Source organism: Phalaenopsis equestris, unplaced genomic scaffold (genome assembly GCF_001263595.1).
Source record: "Phalaenopsis equestris unplaced genomic scaffold, ASM126359v1 Scaffold000002, whole genome shotgun sequence".
NCBI classification, from domain to species: Eukaryota; Viridiplantae; Streptophyta; class Magnoliopsida; order Asparagales; family Orchidaceae; genus Phalaenopsis; species Phalaenopsis equestris.
In genome coordinates this window covers 25,066,718-25,089,798 of record NW_018164444.1, presented here as the reverse complement: position 1 = coordinate 25,089,798, position 23,081 = coordinate 25,066,718, and the positions used below count along the sequence as shown (strand labels likewise).

The 23,081-nt window shown below is 31.9% G+C and overlaps 1 pseudogene; it reads right to left on the bottom strand.

Moving 5' to 3' along the window:
- Window positions 1-13,389: 13,389 nt before the first annotated feature.
- On the bottom strand, window positions 13,390-15,008 carry LOC110036461 (annotated as a pseudogene).
- Window positions 15,009-23,081: the final 8,073 nt, after the last annotated feature.

Here is a 23,081-nt window from a genome sequence, read left to right as displayed (position 1 = left end):
CACAATTTGCATACTACCACAGCTGAATTTCTATACTTATTTCTGATTCATGATAAGAAGAAAGATATTTTCATATCAAATATTTTTATTTTACATAAACTCAAGTTATCTTTAGAAGTTTTACTATTTTGTCAAAATATCTAAAACAACAAAAAAAAATGAATTTTACTTATTAAGAAAATATCTATAGTTTAAGTAATTGTGTTTTTAAAATAGAAAGTTTGTGCATATTGCATATTTCCCTGTGGGTTCGATATTTAGGTCTTAATCAAAAAATACTATATTACTTGATAACAATACGTATACTTGCATGGTATCCCAATATATATATAAATTTAAGAGTTAAATTCTTATTTTCTCCAACATCAAGTTTTTGGTTCTATTGCAAAGTAAAATAACATAAGTGAAAAAATCATTAAAGTCATTGTTATACTGTGCACATAAGCAGTAACGGGATCAGCCATCCAAATAATGTTTTATTGAATCATTTATTACAAAGTGGTGTTTTTGATCCTACAGATAAATCCTTATTAGTGGATTATCCTTGTAAATTAGGCAAAAGTAAGGCACTGTCTTTTCTTATTTTTGGTAGTTTTGCCAATAAATGTTTTGAAATTATTTATAGCGATGTTTGGGGAATTACACTAGTTATTTTGCTGCTCGGTATAAATATTTTGTGGCATTTATTGATGATTACAGTCAATTCACATGGATCTTTTTTTGGATTCCAAAGCAGAAGTGTTTACCATGTTTTAAACCTTTGTGACATCTATTAACACTAAGTTCTCAACTTGTAATAAAACCTAACAGTTTGAAAATGGTGGTGAATACATGTCTCATGAGTTTCAAGCATTTCTTCATAGTAAGGATTTTTTTCTCACAACGTTCATGTTCTTATACACCTCAGCAGAATGGAGTCGCAAAACGGAAAAATTGTCATCTATTGGATATGGTGCACACAATGTTGTTAGAATCTTTTTTTCCATCTAACTTTTGGGTAGAAGCTTTATCTACTGTAGTTTACTTGATTAATCGCTTACTATCTAAACAATTAAAGTTTGATTCTCTCTTCCATTGAATTTTTAATAAGCATCCTAATTATCAATTGATACACACTTTCATATGTGTTTGTTTTGTTCATTTACTTGCTCATGAACATCATAATTTGGCAGCACAGTCTTTTTAATATGTCTTTATGGCTTACAGTTCTAATCATAAAGTTTTTATGTGTTATTATTTGATTAATAATCGATGGTGTATCTCTCAGGATGTGATTTTCTTTGAACTTTAATACTATTTTAAGCATCATCTTTCAACATCTGACACTGTTATACTTCCTCACTTTGATGATTCTTCTTTTGATAAATGATTTAAACCTGATCTTGTTTACGTGCGATCTCAGGCCCCTTCAGCTCCAGCCTTTCCTTGCCCTGCTTCTGAAAATGCTCCAATGATTCTTTAACGACCAACTCGACACATTTGGCTTCTGAATATATATGACTATTATGTAATTTTAACTAATACTATTGTTCCTACATCTTATTCTCATGTTGCTAAATAGAATTGTTGGATAAAAACCATGCAAGATGAATTTCAGGCACTTCATGACAATCATACTTGGGATATTGTTTCATGTCTTGCTGATGTTAAACCCGCTGGTTGTAAATGGGATTATTATCTTAAGCTTATATTTGATGGCTCCCTTGACAAATATAAGCCAAGTTTGGTAGCTCTTAGCAATAGACAAGAATATGAGATTGATTATGAAGAGACCTTTGCACCTATGGCTAAAACAACAACACTTCAGCTTGATTTTTCTATTGCTGCATCAAAAAATTATTTCTTAAGACAGATGGATGTTAAGAAAACATTTTTGCAAGGGGACTTCAAAGAAGATATCTATAGGACTCCTCTTCCAGAATAGTTTTCTACACCATCATAGGATGTTTGTAAGCTCAAATAATCTTTATACGGCTAGAAACAGGCTCCAAATGCTTGATTTGAAAAATTTTGCAATGCTCTTCTTAGCTTCTCTTTATTCAAAGTTATTATGATTCTTTATTATTTCTTTGCAATATTGACAAATGTATTATGTTGTTATTAGTCTATGTTAACGATATTGTCATCGCAGGATTTGATACTCAATTGATGTCTCAATTACAGAAGTGTCTTCAGGCTTCTTTTCAAATGAAGGATTTGGGGTCTTGAACTTATTTCTTTTTTCTTGAGGTTTAGTCCTCTCCCACGAGTATTTTTCTTCACCAGTAAAACTATGCTAAAGAACTCATTACTTTGGTTGGGCTCCAATAAAGTCGTCCTATTGATACTCCGTTGGAATTGAATGTTACATATCAACGGAATGATGGTGAATTATTTTTTGATCCATCTTCATATCGATAACTTGTTGGGAGTCTCAATTATCTAACCATCACACGTTCTGATATTTCATTTGCTGTGCAATAAGTTAGTCAATTTATGCAGGCACATGCGCATCTTTACTTGGGTACAATTTGATGTATTGTTGGGAACTTGAAAGGTACTTCTCAATATGACTTCTTCTTTTTACGGAGTCTCCTATTTGCATAATAACCTATAGTGAAGCTGATTGGGCTGATTGCTCTGATACACACCATTCTATTGCTAGTTGGTGTATGTTTCTCGACAACTCTTTAATTTCATGGAGAAGAAAGAAAAAAGATCAAGTTTCTAATTCATCTACTGAGTCTGAATATAGTACTATGTCCTCTGCTTGTTCTGAGATCATTTGGCTTCGGGGCTTATTGGTTGAGCTAGCTTTTCCTAAACTTGGGTCAACTTCTCTTTATGCAGATAATACAAGCGTTATCCAGATTACTACTAATCCTATCATTCATAAGGCACGAAGCACTTTGAAGTGGATTGTCATTCTATTCAATAATTCTATGATAATGGTGTTATTTATCTTCCTCATACCTCTTCTAATATTCAAAAGACTGATATATTCACTAAGGCCCTTTTTCGGCAGCGTCATCAGTTCCTTGTTGACAAATTGATGCTTCTTGATCAGTCAACATCAATTTGAGGGAGTTTATCAATCAAGAATAAATGAAATAGGTCAAAATTCGGAGTTTCCTTCTTTGAATTGTTGGCTTAAATTCCTTACTTTCATTGCACAGATCTCTTCCTTTTAGTTAAATAATTAGATTACAAATGTTTATCATTAAGATACCTAAAAAAGATTGTACAAATTATTATGTATCTAAAATAGATTGTACAAACTATTATTTATTGGAACAAAAATATAGGAAAAAAGGCATTCAACATATTCACTCAAAACATTAACATCTCTCTCATGTGATTCTCACGTGTAAGGTTGCCTCCTCTCTTACACGATTCTCACAGATAAGGTGAGTTCTCATTTCTACCTCTCGTTTGATTCTCACATATAAGGTTCCTCTACAAGGTGCCTTCTTGTTGTGTTGTGTTTTCTTGCTGTGGTACCTTCTTGCTGTGGTGCCTTCTTGTTGTGTGGTGTCTTCTTGTTGTGGTGTCTTCTTATCATTGTGGTGCTTTCTTCTCTATGTAGTGCCTTCTTATCTATCAATTGGCTCCTCTGTGCTATGGTGCCTCTTCTTCCTAGGTAATCTTTACTTTAACTATAATTTTTTTTTTAAAATGACTATATAGCTAAAAATTATGTGGATGTGGCTTTGCGGTTGTTTCTCTATGCGGTTCTTCCTTTTTGTGATGTGTGATCTGTACCCTTAATGGCTTTTGATTTTATAAAAAGCTTTTAATGCCCAAGATTTTGGCTTTGCAAGTTTTTTATCTTCATGTTGGGTAATATGTACTCTAACGTATCGTTGACTTTTGATTTTACAAAATGCATATAATTGGTTTGATAATGCATATAATTGGTTTTGATTTTACAAAATGCACATAGAGAAATTGGTAGTTTCCTCTATGTGGTGGATCCCCATCCAGTTGGTTAATGCCAATTGTGCTCAAGAATTTTTGTATTTTTTGATTTGATAATTGTTATGGTTAATTGGTTTTTGCATGATATTGGAATTTAGGAATTCTTGGGACTCCCTTGAGCGATGACATGGAAATGGATGTTGGTTTTCAATTGATGTTGAATTTTAGTTTTATGCTTTCTCTTTTACATTATTCATTGGTGAAATCAATGTTGGTTTCAAATGTACATTCAATGGCTTGTAATCATGTGCAAAGGGGTGCCTTTTAGTTGATAACAGAGTATGTACATTTGGTTGTTGTTGGCTTATGTTGTTTTTATGGTGGAAGTAGGGGTGGATGTGTTTGGGTTGAAGGACCCGGATGCAGTGATGAAGGATGGTTGGTGTGCTGATTTGAAGGTGGAAGTGATGGTGTTTAGTGGTATTTGTGTGTATATGTGGTGGATGTGTTTGTAGGTGGTGATTGGGTATCCATGTATTTGTGGATGTGTTTATATGTGAGTGAGGTGGTGGTGGGTATTTTTGGTGTGGTTGTAGATGTGTTGGTGATGTTTAATGTGTTTGGAGGTGGTGATTGTATTCTTGTGTGTGTTGGTTAGTGTGTTGGTGTGTAGAGTTTTTGTTATGTAGATGTAGTAGCTAGTTGTGTGTGTGTGAAGGTGTTTTTAGTATTATTGTGTGTGTGGGGATGGTGGCAACGGTTATGTGTAGGTGATGCTATTGTGGCATGTGGTGATGCTACCATGGCATTCTTCTATATCTCTGAGTTGTGTTAAATATTTTTTTTTATTGTAAATGTCTATGTTAATTAATTTTTGTCATGCTAGTAATAAAATGTTTAAGATAAAAGAGGCTGGTTCATCTGCAATATGGGATAAATAGATAAAATTATTTTTTTGCGACCTTTGCCTCGTTGAGGTCGATCTGGGAAAAAGGAAGACAACCTATTTTAACAAATAAGGTTAGTAAAATACTATTAAATTCAATGAAAGTACAAGGATTCAATTAGAAAATAAGTCGGATCAGCTAAGAAAAAAATTGAAAAATCTGAAAGGAATTAAAGCGAGGATCAACGAGGTGGGGGTGGGATTCGATGAAGTGAATATTGATGCTTCCAAGGAGTGGTGGGCAGAGAGACTTGCGATGAGCATTTTTTAAATGTCCCCTAAAGTTGGTAAACTTTTAATTTGTTGTAAATTTTAACTACATTTTATATGAATTTGTAGGTGGTGTCTACTATGAAAAAATTTAAATATAGCGGAATCAATCCTGAGTTAGAAGAAAAGTTGGATCGTATAAATGAGGGTGTTGTGGAATGAGCAACAATGCATGCGCCCCAGTGAGACGAGATTTGGTGGCATCTTAAAAAATTTTGGAACTAACCAATCAAGTGATTCCACTGAAGGCTCAAGCCTAGACCTTTGAACATGAGTCAACGAGCAGCTCTAAGCATCTGCGGGTTGAAAATAAGAAGAAAATGAGAGCTACTTTCCTTAGAAGCTAGATATTACAGTTAGTGACTTCATACAAAAATGACCCCATTACTTCTCAAGAAACTTTTTCCAACAGGTTATGCAAATTCTAAATGCGACTCCATAGATTTTTGAGGATTTGTCGTTGTATTTGTTTTCTATGAAGCTGCATGAAGATTCAAATTGAAGAGGTTTTTTCATCGTGATGTTCGCTGTCCGAAAGGTGGCTTACCTAAAATATTTTTATGAGAGCAGAAACATTTGATATATATACTTTTTTATTTACATTCACATGAGAGATTTTTTTTTTTTGTAGTTTTTCATTGTTCTTTGGATATTTAAACTACTTTGTACATGTCGATGTTTATTTACTTTAGAGTTTTTTATTCCTTGTTATGCTTTGTGTTTTCTTCTATAACATTATTTGCTTATGATGGTTTTGTTTGTAACCTTATATGATTGTAGCTAAATCATTGATGCTTATGTGTTAATGTTGACCTCATTTTTGATGAGGTCAAGTTCTTTACTTTTGGAACCTAAGATCCAGTCTTAGGACTTTCCTATAGACTATCTTAGTGGACTAGTGAGGGAATACACACCCAACATAGAAATTTTAAACAATTCTTGACTCCTATTGTGAGGTCACAAGCCCCCAAATGTCATTTTGGGATGGCTAAGAACAACATGTTGAGACTCAAAAGTGAGTTTCTATAGATTCAACCAGTTCTTAAGACAATGTTAGGTGGCTCAGGTTTGGTCTCACACACACCTACACACACTCAAACTCATTAATTTCCCCACACACCCTAAACTCCTAAAATCACATACAATGGACCTACCTGCTTAACTCTTTGAGGAACTCACATGGATGGTCACAAGGCCCCAAATGTCATTTGGGATGGCTAAGAACAACATAAGGAGACTCAAGAATGAGTTCTCATTTGGTGTCTTATGGTCCTAAGATGGCTAGTCATGACATGCATGATCACCTTATCAAATTTCTCTTAGGTTAACCTATTTCCCTAAATTCTCCAAAATACCCAATTTAACCCGAAATTCCACAAATATCCAATTTAACCCCAAACTCCCCAAAATACCCAATTTAACCCCAAATTCAAGCCCTCCAAATTCCAATACAAAATTCATATTCAATTTAACCAAAAACCAAATTAAAACCCGAATTCATTTTCAAACCCAAAACTCCCAATTTTGAGCCAAATGTCCAAGTCCATACCAAAATTCCACCAAGTCCAAAAATTAACCAAATTTGGCCTACACACCAATTTAAATATAATAAACCTAAAATCAATTTTGCATGACAATTCTAAACTCATTGGTTAGGCCCAAAACCAATTTTCCTCAACCCATCATAAAAGCCCAAATTAATTCCTTCATGATAAAATTTAAAGGGCCCATGAATGAAGCCCAATTTCAATTTCAATTGAGCCCATCATGATAAATTTCCAGTTCATCAATTTTAGAAATCAATTTAGACATCATGGCCATGCACCATGTAGCCATGTATGAACCCATCCATTTTTGGTCCCATGGCTTTCTCTCACCAAATTTTCAACATCCACAATTTCCTTCTTTATGAAAATCACCCATGGTCTCATGCATTTCATGAAACACTCATGGGTGCAATCTATAAGCATCACATGGCTCATGCACTCCAAAGTGACAAAAGGAGGACTTCCTTTCACCTCCCACCAAAGTGACTTTAACCAAAACCCTAATTCACATTCCCATTGCCAAATCAATCACCCAAGCCATAGAAGTTGACCTGACAACTCCAACAACCTTGGACTTGACCCCAAGCCATTTACATGGGGTTGAACCCTAGTTAACCCAACCTAACCCAACCCCATTGCCCACTTTAGAAAAATTGCAATTACCCATGCTTGGAACAAATTTACTTCACATCTCCCCAATTCTAACCTCCCGCAGTATGGAGGTGAACTTGCCTGGCCAGCCAGCCACCCTAGCTACCGGAAAACCCCATGCCTGAAGAGGCCCCTCATGGTCAAAACTCCAAACTTGAACTCCTTGAGCTGTATCAATCCAATTGGTCAATTCCCCCCTTCTTCCATCTACCTAAGAAAGCCTTTGAACCTACTGGCCAACCTAATTGAGTCCTCCTTCCTCCTATATAAATAAGCCACAACCCCACGATTATAGAAAAGAAGTGCACAAACCATGGGGGAACTCTACCAAAATTATTCCAAACATTAATTCCAGTATTCCTAAGATAATTCTAATCCTTTTAAGCAATTCATCCCAACTGTCCATCCTAAATTTCTTGACTGAAAAATTAGCACATTTCACAACCAACCAACCAAACTCAATCAATATCCAAATTGAACCTTCCAAAAGCTTCCCCACACTTAAAAATCACTTCCCCACTTGAAGCCCAATCATCTCGAGGACCCTAACCTAGTCCTAGACCAAGCTTGAGCCACCTCTTGATCAAAATTATACTTAGACCCAACGAGAGCTCAAATCGACAATTGAAGAAGGTTCAGAGGACTAAGGCGAAGCTCAAGAACAAACCCAATTGAGGCCTTACCTCTTGGGCAAAGGTATGGATCAAAATCCCTAATTTTTTCCTCAATTTGGAAATTTATGAGTAAAATTTACATTTCTTGCATATATAGCCTTAAAGATGTGTTTGTCTCACTTAAATGAAGCTGTAGGAACAAACCATACTTAATTTGGTTGAGTATCGAATGAGATCTTAGGGTTAGAAATCGAGTGGATCTTGGTTTAGAGCGATCAAGGATGATGAACTAATGTCGTTTGTTTCCGCGTGTATTGAACAAATGGTCGAGATCACGTTCGACGAGCAAAAGAGATGCAAACCTTGGGTCGCGTGGCAGTCGACGTAGAAATTGCAGCAAATCAGAACTCACCGCATAAGAGTTTGTAGATGCTAAGGATTGACATTGCGCCGACATCGATAAGTAAGAAATTAGGGTGTTTTCTATTTAAATTTTTTCATAAACTTCAAAAAATGATACCTTGGTGTAGAAAAATCATAAAAATAAAAGAAAAATACATTTGTGCTCAGTGAATAGAGAAAAGTTTATTGAAGTAAAAATAAAAAATATTTATTAAACATTTTATTTTTACTTAATTAAGAACTTCATAGGGAAATTTAAATTTAATTAACTAAATGTTTATCCAAATTAATTGAAGTTTTGAGGGTTTGTTCCTAATGATATTAGGGATCTCTTCTGATTTTTCCAAGGTCAGATGACATCTTATCATTAAAAGCCCTATTTTTATAAGACTCTTGGTATTATTTTAATTAAATAATTATATAAAATAAGATAAAAGTCAAAAAAATACAAAACCAGATTTAGTAAGTTCACTATAATTAGAGGACTTTAGAAAAAATAAAAATGAAATTTAAAAGTTTCATAATACATTTTTCCATTTCAAACTAATGAAAATTTTTAAAAAGTAGAAAGTAGAAAATAATTCAAAAAATCATAAGAATATCCCAAAATGAAGAAAATGACTTTATAAAGTCCCTCTAAAAATTTTAAAGTTAGAAAAGTTATTTTTAATGTAAAACTATATTTTCTAAGTAAATAGGAATTGTTGCTTAAAGTAATTATATAAAATAAAATAAAAGTAAAAAAATTATAAAAGTTGGTTTGGGTGATTCTTTTAGACAAGTGGAACTTAAGAAAACTAAAATTAAAATCGAAAGAAAAAATTATTTTTGAGTTATTTTTCAATTTAAAAAATAATTAAAATCGCAAAAATAGAGTTATATCTCAAAATATTACAAATTATTCCCTAATTATAGAAGACAACTTAAAAATATTTTCATAAATTCTTAAAGATGCAAAAAAAGGTATTTTTAGCATTTATAATAATTTTCTCTTTTTTTTTAATAAAATAATTATAAAAAAATTAAATGAAATTAGAAAATAGAAAATAAACTTCTCCCAGTTCTCTGAGGTCAGGCAAATTTATAAAAAATATTAAAGTTAATTTTTTGAAATAAAAATATATTTTCTAATTTTTTAATTACTACAATTAATTAAAAGCCTTAAAATTTAAAATATAGCTCAAAATTTCACAAAATTTATTAGTTGTGGTCCTGTAACCCAGGTGTCGTAATGTCAAAAAATTGTTTTGGTTAGTAAAATTAATTAATATTGAAATTAAAAGAATTTTAAAAAATTAAATAAAAATTAGAAAAATATAAATTCTCTTCTAATGTGTAAATTAACCCATGAGTAGGGTAATAACAAAATTTCATAGTCATTTGAGTTAAATTGAAGTAATTATGAAGTAAAGAATCCTAGGGGTAAAATGCTAATTATGAGATTTTGAACTCTAAATTAAAATTTAGGTTAAATCATAGGGTAAATGTGTAATAGTTAAGACAATTAACTCTTTCAAGTGATTACAACACAAAGGGTTAAAAGGTTGGAACCAATTTACTTCACTTTCTATATAATGTAAAATTGAAATTAATCAAATTGTTATGGATTGGGAGATAATCAAGTCTTTGATGATCCTGATGTGAGAGGGATGTGTCAAGAAGATAATAATTCACTAATTTAAACCCCCAATAAATGGTCAAGTGAAATTCAATCTCTTAATAAAGATTAAACATAATATCATAAATCTTTTTAAAAAATCTACAACTTTTACCCTTCAACCTTTAAGAGCTTGGTAGTGAAATAGGGTTGATTTAAAATTATTTAATGAGGCTTAGAAAGGAACATTAGTAATCATGAATATCATTGAAATATTACGAGCTCAGAATCAACTCACAAGAAGATGGAAGGGTCCTTAATAACCAGGTTTGCCCTAAGGGTTCTTACTCTTATAATTTATCGATATGACAATGAATAAATTGTTACCCCTACTCATGGGTTAAGTTACACCGTACAGTTTGAGTACAAATTAAAGCATCATAACTAAACTTAACTTAATCACGTTGATTAATTCAACCACATAATAGTTTAGGTGAACTCAGAATGATTTAATTTAGAAACTTCTAAAGTGGTTTAGGGTTATGCTTTGAACCCCTTTTTAAGATTCTGAACATTTTGAAGGGCACTGTACCTATTATAATTTCTTAAAGAAAATCATCCGCAAAATCTTATAAGGATCCACCAAGATATGCTTTGGGACCAGTTAACTCAGTAAATTCTAATAAAATACCGTCCCCTACTTATCCTACATTCACACCCAATGTTCAAGGGTTTGAGTCTTGAATAAGGTATTTAAGTCCTTGTGAGCAAATGGGGAAATTTGTTTTTTACCACACATTGAACATCAGGCTAGTATAATCCAGAGGTCTTGGTGGCGAGGGGGGTGAATAAATTACTTATATGTGCTAAAAGAGGGTTAAAAAGTGGGATTTGGAATATTATCTTCTACCACAAGAAACCTTCGGGAAAGGGGATAAAATCGACAATACTATTCACCAACCCCAGGTAGAAGTTGCCCCAAGATCTCTTGGGTTGCTTGTACCCCTACTCTGATTAGAGTGATTAGCTCGTGGACTATAACATTTCACAAGACACATATAACACCATATACTTAACAAAATCCTTTTGCGACTTGGTTACTTTTAAATGTTAAGTAAACCTATTTGCATGAAAATCTAAACATTTTTTGATGAAATCTCTTAAACATTCACGGACTAATCACTTGGATCAAAGTTAGGAGTTACCCTTCCTCAAATTGTCAAGTTGTTGGCTTTTGTCGATGTTGGATAGAAAAGCACACATGTAGCTCTGAGCCGCCACCTTCTCTACTATCTTACACTTAGTCCCGATCTTCCACAAGTGGCATCGGGTTTTGTTTTACTTGCTCGTGTTTTTTTATGGATTATTTTGGGTTTCCTTCATGTTATACTCTCTCTGCAATTTGTTTAAAGATTCCACACTTTATTATATAAATTTTATGCTACTAACTCAAACAGCTGTGGCAGGAGTGTAAGGTGCGCACCCCATAACTTATTTACTGCACTTGTACTACTTTACCTTACAACATTTTCTTACTCATGTATGCTTTGTTTACTTACAAAACAAAACAACAAAAATACAATTTCAAAAATAATAAATTTATTATATAAAATTTATGTTATAAACCCATGCAGCTCTAGCAGGAGCACCAGGTGCACACCCCAAAATTTATTTACTGCACTTTTACTACTTTACCTTACAACATTTTCCTACTCATGTATTCTTTGTTTTACATGTAAAAAAATAACAAAAATACACTTTCAAAAATAATAATACACTTTTAAACCTTTTGAACAGACTTAACATACTCCTTTTAATTTTACGAGGATCTCTCGGATGAGATAACCTACATTTGTTAACGAGAATTCTCCAGTCTAAATAAGTTTAACCGCATGTTTAGACTAAGTAAATTCAAGGAAAATAGTGGTGCTGGGACAACGAAACCATGGAATCGTGACTTGTGTCGCTTAACTTAAATTAACATTTCCCAAAAAATTCAAGCAATAATGACAAATAAAACCAAAACAGAATGCATAAAGACACGTAATCCTTGAAGCTATTACATCAATGAGGAGCTTGAAGTGAGCTACTAGCGGAGGGCGACGGTCTACAACAACAAAATAATTTTACATAAGCTAAACCATTCCTTAGTTTAAACAACAAGCCAAAGCATTTCGAGGTAGTCTCTTAAAGACAAGGAAGGTGTAAGCGAGTTGGTAGAGTTGAGGGAACGAATTATGGATGAGATAGTAGGAGAGTGATTTGAGTAATCATCACATTATTAATTGTAATGATTGTTGAATAGATTCATTATTTATTGTATTTGTATTTTATATAGTTCATGTTTATTCCTGTTTTTTGTGTATTTGATATTTATTGTTTAGGTTTTTTACGCTAATTGTAAGTGTTTTTTTTTCCTTTTTGTATTTCTTTTATTTTATTTTTTTTGGGTATTCGAGGTCTATGATGAGACATTTGACCTTATGAGTTCTTTTAGATGTTCTGTGTGTCGGTATCAGTTGGTGTCACTTGTGAAATCCTAATGAAGGCAACCAACTTCATCTTTTTTTTTCGACACTACAGTTTTTGAGGTTCTTCTGGATGGCTTTTTTGGTGATATGGACATGTGACACAAACGAGCTAGGTATTACGTATGCTAAAGGGAACAAATAACCCCTTTTATATAAGGTCTATTGTATTCTTGTAGTGAAAGATTTGTTGGTTGAATTACTGAATTCACTTAGACCTCACCGCTGCATAAAACTATAATTAATTACTTCTTTTTACAATTTTTACATGTGTTATGTCTAATGTGATGTCTTTTAAAGCATTCAGGAAATATTAGTTCGAGGATTTTTTGTACCTCCCAAGGATTGCACTACTACTGTGGACTTCAAAGTTTCTTGCCAACTTCATGTTTACCACATAGCTGCGGCAGACAGTTTTACAGGTGCTGTAGAGAATCACAGAAAACTGTGACTTTTTTTTTTGGGCAGACAGGCTGGAAGGTTCCGTCACCGAGAGTGATCAAGCATTGATAGTATCCTTGAAGGACACCTTGGCTCATGACATAGACCATCTTCATTTTAAAAATAATATTATTATATTTTAATTTTTATTTTAATAGTTTTATTCTTAAGTTCAGTTATAATGATACTGATTATTAAGTGAGGTGTATATCTCCTTTTTTGTAATGTTTTGTACTGAATTTTTGCTTCTAAAGTATATAATATTTTGGTATGATAGTTTTGTTGCAAACAACATTACTTTATAAAGGTAGAATGATTATTTGTCTTGAAATAGCTGAAGCATGGCTATTTTCAAACTATAAAAAAAAACATAGCCAGCTTATTTACAATAGCTTTCTATGGCAGTTGTTGCATAGTAGCTTATTATTAAGTTGCAGATGCTATAAACATGCCCTCAATTGCAGGACCCATATTACTGATGAGTTGGAGAAGAAAATTAAAGATTTTTGATCCGATCCGAATCAAGTGGGATAGATTCAAAACTGGTACCTGACGCAATAGTGTTAGCAAGAACGGTTGCAGACACCTCTTTCAGTCTCATTGGAGGCTGGTTAATGCCAACAATAAAGCGGTCTTTGACAAGATGAGGAAAGATTCCATCTTTGATGAGTATCTTCGCACTTGCCTCGTGTGATGGGAACTAAATCATTGCCTTAAGTGCAGCTTCAATGGCCTGTTTACTACCTAACTTCATTTCATCAACAAGGGCAGAGCCAGTTATTTGGGCTACAAAGACCTTTGTTCCCATAAGTATGCAGCCATGGACAGCTGTGTCTCAGGTGGACCTATGTCAAAGGCAAATTTTCTTTAGAAGGTAAACATCATCAATACATTGGCAAAAAAAAAAAAAGAAGACAAAAAACTATGTCAGAAAACTATAAAAAAGAAAATTAAAAGTATGAATCAAGAATGCAACCAATTTTCACGATCACATAATCTAGCTCGGATGTTAACCGACATATTAACCAATTATTCAATTTTGTAAGCTGATAAATACTTCAGAAATAACCTATTCAATAGAAGTTCATATAGAAATAAACAAATTGGCCATATAAGAGAAATTGAATGCTGTAAACAAAAACATCAAACTGCAAAAATTACGAAAAAAGTGCTTAGAAGAAACATGAATTTAAAAACCATAAAGCTACAGAAAAAAAAACATATGATAGACACAAAAAAGGTCAATGAAAAAAAAAATAGGCCACAACTTAACATTTCACAAAAGGTGATTTCCTTTAAACATGAACTCAAGTGGACTGCCCAAAAGATAACATGGAAAAAGAACCACCTTCAAGCAATCGTGTCAGAAGGGGTCTTAGCCTGCTATTTTCAGCCATTAGCCTCACATTTTTTTCATCTTTCTCCAGATTCTCCAATGTCTTTTCAGCTTTCTCAACAGTCAAGACATTTTCTGACTTACTACTTGCCAAACCAACCAATATAAGTACAGCTCCATTGACTCCACCAATCTTTTCACAAAGAGATTCAGATTTTGAAATTTCAAAAAGCAGGGACACTGCTTCTTTTCTCTACCGAGAGTGATCATGCAATAAGAACTTCACAATTGTTCAAACAGTGTCCCCTGCAGCCATAACTTCCTGCAGAATAAGAGAAACTTCATAAAAAGTGTAGTGAAAATTGTGCAGATAGTCAACAAATAAAAAATAGCAGCAATCCCAAGACAACCTTATTTTGATCATCATCTTCAGCAATTACACGAAGAATTTGCAGAGATATGCAGCGTACTTTTCTGCTAGTACTTTTTAGCATATCTGCAATCATAAGGATTAGATTGGCATTTCGCACAACATGCTTATTCAACCTGCTTTTATGGCAATTTTTTATGAAATAATCTAATGCTTTTAAATTATCACTTTTTGAGCTACCAGGGCTCAAGGATCTACAAGCATTGTCAAGCTGAGCAACATCTTTTCTTTGTGTCCATTCCTCAATAGTATGCCTCAGAACAATGCTGGGATTTGGATCCGCATGATATTTTTTTTTTGTCAATGGACAGAAATGACTCATAAATAAGCTTGACGTGCAGCTTTTCATGATAGCTTTCATCAGAGTGCCATCAATATATTACTAAGAACATCAATACATCTATCCTGCCACAATAATATTCGTGGTTACAAGACAGGTTATCACTAAAAAACAAGGGTATGTTTGGTTTATGGGAATTAAAAGAAATCTTAGAAGGAAATAGAAACTGAAAAGGAAAAAGAAGTTAAAATGGTAAAGAACAATTCACTTTCATCCATTTATTTGATTGATGAAGAATAATGTCAAAAATTTTCAGTTTAATTGATAAAGAGAATTTAAGTTTTGATTTCCTGGATGATGATAAAAGAGAAATTGCAGCCCTATCATTTAATAACCAATTTTAAAATTTATTTTTAGATTTTTTATTTACTATTTTCTTCATGGCAATTTCATTTTTGATAATAGCCATTGATGGCTAGTAACCTCATAATGATAGGTCAACTGTCAAATGAAAACTCACATCAAAAGTAATGCAATAAATCAAAATTTAAATGTTGCTAGTGATGGTGATAGGATTTTCTATAGAACTAGATAACCAATTGTGGCAACCTAACATAATTAGCAGGAAGAATTAGCCAAGGGAATTTTAGAACATCACCTCCATGTGGAATGTTACAACTTAACTAGCAATGTCAAACTAGATAACCAATTGTGGCAACCTAACATAATTAGCTGGAAGAATTAGCCAAGGGAATTTTAGAACATCACCTCCATGTGGTATGTTACAACTTAACTAGCAATGTCAAAAGTTGGTCTGGATGCCAACTCGACCCAAACTCAACTCAAAAAAACTGAGTTCGAGTTGATCAGAATAAGTTTCAAGTCGAGTTTGGGTTAAAAATTCTAACCCATTTAAATTTTCAAGCCGGATTTGGGTTGACCCATCAATAAGTAATTATTCCAAACTTGACAGACAATGACACGCCAATCCACAATTGACTCGACATCGACCCACAAATCCAAAATTGATCTAGTATTGACTCAATCCACCTGAATTCGACCAGAATTTGACTTGAATAGCAATTATGTCTTATCTTAAACATGTTCAACATGTAGGGTGCTGGTCAACAAGTTGAAAGCAGGTCAACTCGGGTTGGACTTCTTAATCTGTTTAAAATTTGGGTCGAGTTGAAGTCATGCAGTTACGGATAGGTTAATTTTGGGTCAAACCCAACCCCAACTAGCAAACCCAAATTGACATCCCAAAAATTAACTCAATTGTGATAAAAAGTAGGATGGGTAGGCTAGGATGTCTCCTTAAAGGAACACACCCCAACTTAACCTGGCTATAGTTAAAAACTAAGGTAGGGTTGTGTATGTCTAAATTTAATATTAGATTTATTACACATGGAATTTGGGCACTATTATCGGAAGGAAGTAATGTACATAACAATTGGAAGTAGAACCAATATTATTTTTGTATAGGAAACAAAATGGAAAGGAAAACAATCTATAGGATATTGAGAAATGTTAGCAAGTCATTACATGTTGGAAAGTGTAGAATAGGAATGAAGTGTTATAGTGGTGGAATGAAACTTGAAAAATACAAGCACAATTATTAAGATGAGCAATATCAAAGATATATGAATGAATCAATGCTTATGCTCCTCAAGACAAATTAGAAGATAGGTTACAAATCAATTTTAGGGAGCAATAAACAAATTAATACAAGGGGTGATTTACATAGTAGGGAAATGAAAAAAATCATTATTTTTATGGGGTAGTAAATAGAAATGCAATGAGAGAAACTATAATTGATCCTACAATATCCTATTATCTTAAGATACCGAATACTTGCTTTAAGAAATGAGATGAACACTTGATTATTTTTCACTTACAAAAGTGGAAATCTCCATTTTTTTTTTTGTTGCTTATTTTTTTACTTGGAAAGGATGCAAATCTTCTTATAAAGTGAATCTAAGATAACGTAACCATCAATATAAAATGATAGTTATAGATACATATCTTGGAGGTAAAAAAGTTAAAATAAAATAAAGAAAACTTTCCTTTGGGTAAGTTAATGCAATTTGAAAAATGTGAAATTATTAAGCTTTCAAAATAAGTTACTAAGGAACATAAACTTAAATTCATAAGTTGAACCAAACTTATCGTAAGATAAATTAACTAGTTAAGTTTAGAAGAGTATAAAAGAGCTTTACAAAGCCTAGAAATAAATTATAAATTGTTAACAAGTCTAAATATATGCATTGAGGAAATATAAAAAATTGTTAAGGAAAAAAAAATATTTTTAAACTGTGATAATAATTGAATTGTGATGTGGCTTATAATGATTAAAAAAATTGTTAAAATTATTGCAAAGTAGCAAGCAAAGAAAATTGCTTAAGTTCTTGTTTGGTAATGAGAGGTTGCAACAGTGGAAGGTAAACTAACAACAATTGTCAACTGATGATAGTAGGAGAATAGTGGCAGATATGAGTGAGCTGACGAATGGCAATTGGGGGTGAGCGAAGGGAGAAAACAAGTGAGTGGCATGGGGAAGGTGGCAGCAAGATATGATTGTAAATTGTGTCAATGGGAAGATAATAGACTGATGATAACAGATAGTAAAAGGCTGCAGAAAAATGGTGGTTGCAGTCGAACATTGGAAGGTGCAAGCCAAAACGTGACGAGTAATGAAGGAAAGTGACAGGCCAGGTGTCGGATGATTAAACTAAGTATAAAGCGGCAATCAAAGAAGAATGAGTACTTACACAAACAAGCCTGCACTAGAAAATCAACTAAGGCAAATTCCAAATTTTCAAAAATAAACATACAATGGTGTTTAAAATCCCCTATAAAAATGTTTTGATATTGACTCACTTCAAACCAAATATAGAAAAAATCACACCCATACATGCCTTTTATTTTACACTCATAACACTTGCAACCAAAATAAAGAGATTGAAAAGTTTTAACCAAGTTGAATGCATCAAAATTTAAGTAATAGAACCATGGTTAAAAATGAAGAAATCAAGGAAAAATAAAAATGCTATATTAAAAATTGATTAAATCAGAGTTTTAAGAAAAACTAATTTTAAAAGAACATAATGAACAATATAATTAAGTATATTATATCTTTATTAAAAAATGGCATAGTTTTAGTCAAATTCAAATTCAAATTTCTTCGTTGCCACTTGGGAGGGATATGGGTCCCCGTGTTTTCCTTCCCGATGTGACAAACATTTATGTCACTAGCTCTCAAGTTGGATGTGAGTCCCTATGCTTTCATGATAATGATGCTATTTTGATGGTTGTTTCATAAGTTGCTGCAATATCCAAGAAAATAAACCAAGTTGAAATGATTTTTTCTCAAACACCTCAATTGATTGAAAAAAAATCATTATCACAAATGCTTGATTCTCAAAGTTCATTAGAAACTATAAATTCTATTAATGGACCCAACATCCATATTCCAATTATTATAATCCAGTTTGGAAAAATCATTCAAACTTTAATTGATATAATTATTCTAGTGGTGGAAGTCAACAATGGGGGAACAATCAAGTAAACCCATTAGGAAACTAGAACAATCAAGAGAATTCTAACTTTAGACCTCCTTATCCTCTTGGATTTAATATTAATCAACAAGTTAAGGAGATGTCAGCACCTAAAAGTTAAGGAGTTGCCCTTTGGAAGCTGTCGGTCGTCGGAATCAAAATTTCGTCAACCGCTTCAGAAAAACATTTAATATATATATATAAAGACGAAATCAAACTGATTCTATAGCTTTCATAGTTTAAATGAAAAAGCACTGCACCTCAAGTCATATATCAATCCCGAAAGATAAACACAAGACTTAAGAGTGAGAATCAATCAAATAACTAAGAAATATATGATATCCATTTGGCCTGCAAAAATAATTTTATTTATAAGCCGACAAGTTCCCCTATTTAATATAAAAAAATTAAATAAGGTTTATATTAAGCTGGGTTCGGAAAAGCTTCCTATAAAAGCAAACCCCTACAGTTAATTACATCTTAGATAACCGAAGTCACATATGAAAACTCTCGATAAAAAACACGGGATATTGTCTTCAAAGAGGTCAAGGGAATAGGAATTTTCAAAGAGATCGAACAAAGAGGTGTGAAATAAGAATAGCTCAAATTTGGAACATTTATTGTGGAATCCAAAGAAAGAGGAACTAGGGGATGTTACGGATCCTGAAAAGAACCTCCGTGACTTTCCAAACTATCATATGATTTGGTTTCAATTTAGAGAAGAAATATTTAAATATTTCTTCCTGCCAATTTTATTAATTAGGGCTTACATTCGTGTGAAACGATCACGCAAATAGCCCGAAAGATATAAGGATTTAGGTCGTGAAGAACAACAACCTTGGAATTCTAAAGTGATTTAGGTATTATATTGTATAGCGAGGCTATACAAAGGCCTAAAGATAATTTGATGATTTATGTTGCATAAGAAAACAACCTCGAAATCCTATGGATTGTTATTTAATTCTAAGGAAAGAGTTGTTTTTGTAGATCCACTTGCTCTACTACCTAGCTGCCCACGGTGCTAGCTCCAAGCTCCTCATCTCAGTGATAGTCCTAATGTCTAAGGTTCAAAACCAATATCTTGATGTCAAATTAAATGTCCTAAGGTTATTTAACGACACCAGTTAGGTTCCTACGGTTCCCTCGTTCCAGCACCACTATTTTCTTTTAGATTCACTTAGTCCAAATGAATTTACTTAACTCAACTAATGAGTTTCATACTTTCATTTAGACAATGGGAAGTCTCGTTAGCAACGATAGATTACCTCCTCAGAGGGATTCCCGATCATCCGATAGAGACATTTTTATTTAGTTGTAATTTTTGTTTTGTTTTATTTGTGATTAAATTATGTTTGATGTTTGTGATTAAATTTTGAGTTGTCTTATATTTTGAATGTTGTGGCAGTGAACTTTATCTTCTTTAATTTTTAAATTTTAGTTTTGGTTGTGCGACTATCCTAACATTTTTGGTTTTGACATACAGGGTGACATCGTTATTTAACATGAAAGTTCGAGACAAGAAGTATAAAAAGGTAAATGCAATAATTTTAAAATCGTACTAGCCAATTCTTCTCTCTCCTCTACCTGAAAGGTTAGCTTTAGCAGTGTATATAAATAATTTTGCAAAGAATTCAAATTTTTGGAGTAGATTAAGGTATAGCTACTAGACCCCAAGTTATGACTTTATTGAGCCTCTAAAGATCTTAGTGCGTGATTTTAGAATAAAATATGGCAAGTTCAATTTGCCCTTCAAAATATTCAAAAGATTTCAAAGTGTTCGGGGAATGACCCTGAACTACTTTGAGGATCTCTTGAATTATTTTAAGTTCATTTAGAACTTCATCATATTGTTTCATTAATCATCTGAGGTTAGAGTATGACTACCATGTTGCCCAGTGAATCTTGACAGTTTAATTATCTCAAGGATAAGATACTTAATAAATTTGATACTTTACTTTAAAGATTATATGGATGAATGCCCCTAAGACAAGCTCAAATCATTAAAATCATTAAAGATTTAATCATTAAAGATTTGGTGCCCATCACAAATGGGCTTGGAGTGCTTAAAAGGTGTTAGTCGCCGATCATATTATCTTTTAAATTTAATCAATTAAGTTTAAACATCAAGCCTAGTTCACTACCAAGCCCTTAACAATCATAATGGGGGAAATTGGTGATGGTTAAAATTTTGGTGTAGGTGACATATATTCTTATTGAAAGATCACATCATCATCAATTTTAGACTTAAGATAACTAAATTATCATCTTCCTAGCTTAAGCCCATCACATAAGAATTACTTGATTTTAATTGACTTCCAAATCACGATGATTAGAGAAATTATGATTTTGTTGATATTGTGAAAAAGTGGTAAGTGAGTTTCTACCTTTTGATCTCATCATGTTTCAATCATCCAACATATTTTATTTGGACAAAAACTATCTATATTGATCAAAATTTCTCATCCCCAATGGTTATTCCTAAATTTTGATTAAGGCACTAAAGCCTAAAATTATTATCCTGCCATTGGGGTTCTTCATCTTATAGTTCTTTAAGAAAAATTCAAATGGCCTTAAAAATCTTTAAGTATCCTATCCATGTATTAATTAAAATATCACAGAGGGAAGTAAGATTTTTTCAAATTTTGATTTAATTAAAAAATATATTTTAACTCCAAAATAAGATTTTTCAATGTTAATTTATTTAACTAATAAAAATGAAGTTTTAATTTATGATAAAATTATTGGAGGTTTTCCTAGATCAGAAGAATATGTAGATAAAATTTCATGATTTTTTGAATAATATTGTGATTATTAAAATTATTTAAAGTTTATTTTTAATGATTATTTAAATATAAAAATATGTTTTAATCTTCAAAACTCACTTTAAAATTTTTATTGAACCCTTATAAGTCTAAGAAACTCAAAGGAACAACTTTTATATTTTTATAATTTTATTTAATTTATTATAATTATTTTAGTGGGAAAATAAGGAAAATACATTTTAGGCATGTAGAAATTTATTTTTAATTTAGAAAAATCAGGAAAAATATTTTAAGGGGTCCCAAATAATTAAGGAACAATTACACACATTTTGAACTATTTTTGTATTTTTGAAAATTTTGATTATTTTAGTTATTTTAAATTCAAAATATACTTTAAAAATAAAATATTTTCACCAGAAATAAATTTTATTTTTATTAAATTCCATTGATCACAAGGAACTCATAAAACTATTTTTTATAATTTTTCTAAGCTTATTTAATTTAATATAATTTATTTTATGCAAAAATACTTTTTTTACTTACAATATCCACTTTAATGACCAATTTAACTTAAATAAATTTGAAATTTTTACAGTGAGTTGAAATGATTTTAGTGAACAATGTGAAGTTGATTTTGTAAATTTTTTGTTTCTATTTAAATTAATACAAGGTAAAAAAATTTTAATCAATAACAGAAATACAAAAAATTATTCAAACCATCGCAATATTTTTTCTAAGCTCCTTTGACCACAAGAAACCTAATAAATTGATCCCATAATTTTCTAAGGAAAATTTTAATTTATAAGATTAAATAAAGCCAAAATAGACACTTAGGCTTAAAAATTTGGGTTAGAAATACAGAGGTGCTCTCTGACATTGGAAAAATCAGAGAATATGCCCTCTTTCATGAGAATTCAACCCTAATAATTTCAAGCCATGGTAATTAGTATTTAATTATAATGAATTAAAAAGAATCAGAGAGTATTTAATTAATTAAAAATCATACGTTTGGCAAATAATTTTTAATTTTATCCACATATTTAATTAAATTGTCCATAATCTATCGCAACAGAAACGTCGGATCAAGTTTTTTAGCGCCGTTGCCGGGAAGGTAACAGTTGAATTAAATATTTTTGATAAATTAGGAAAGTTAGAGATAATATATATACCATAAAAAATTATTATTATTATTAAAAAAAATTAAAAATAAAAAATCTAAAAAAATATTTTTATTAGAGTGTTTTACTTTGCTTGCTTTATTTGTTTATGCGAAATATTAGATCTGAAGATTTAGTACAGTACGATTCAAAATTAGAACGTACTATTAGAAAAATTCAAAAATAATAAAGAGAAATTTAGAATTTACAATAGATGGTGAATAACTTAGATAATCTAATAAATGAAAATCAACAAAGACCTTTAAAAGATTATGCGAATCTGATAGCAGATGAACTTCACTTGACTATTAAAAATCTTGATGTTGCTGCTAATTCATTTAAGCTTAAACCTATTATTATCCAAATGGTACAAAATAATCAATTTGGAGTATCACCTAGTGATGATCCTAACTTACATCTTGCTAGTTTTCTTGAATTTTTTGCTACATTTAAATATGATGGAGTGTTTAATGATGTTGTTAGGCTTAGACTTTTTCTTTTTTCATTAAGGGATAAATCCAAGGCTTGTTTAAATTTGTTAGCACCTGGATCTATTAGAACTTGGGGAGAACTATCATAAAAATTCTTGGCTAAATATTTTCCACCCTCGAAAACTACTAAGCTTAGAAATGATATTACATCTTTTTGTCAGTTTGAAGGGGAATC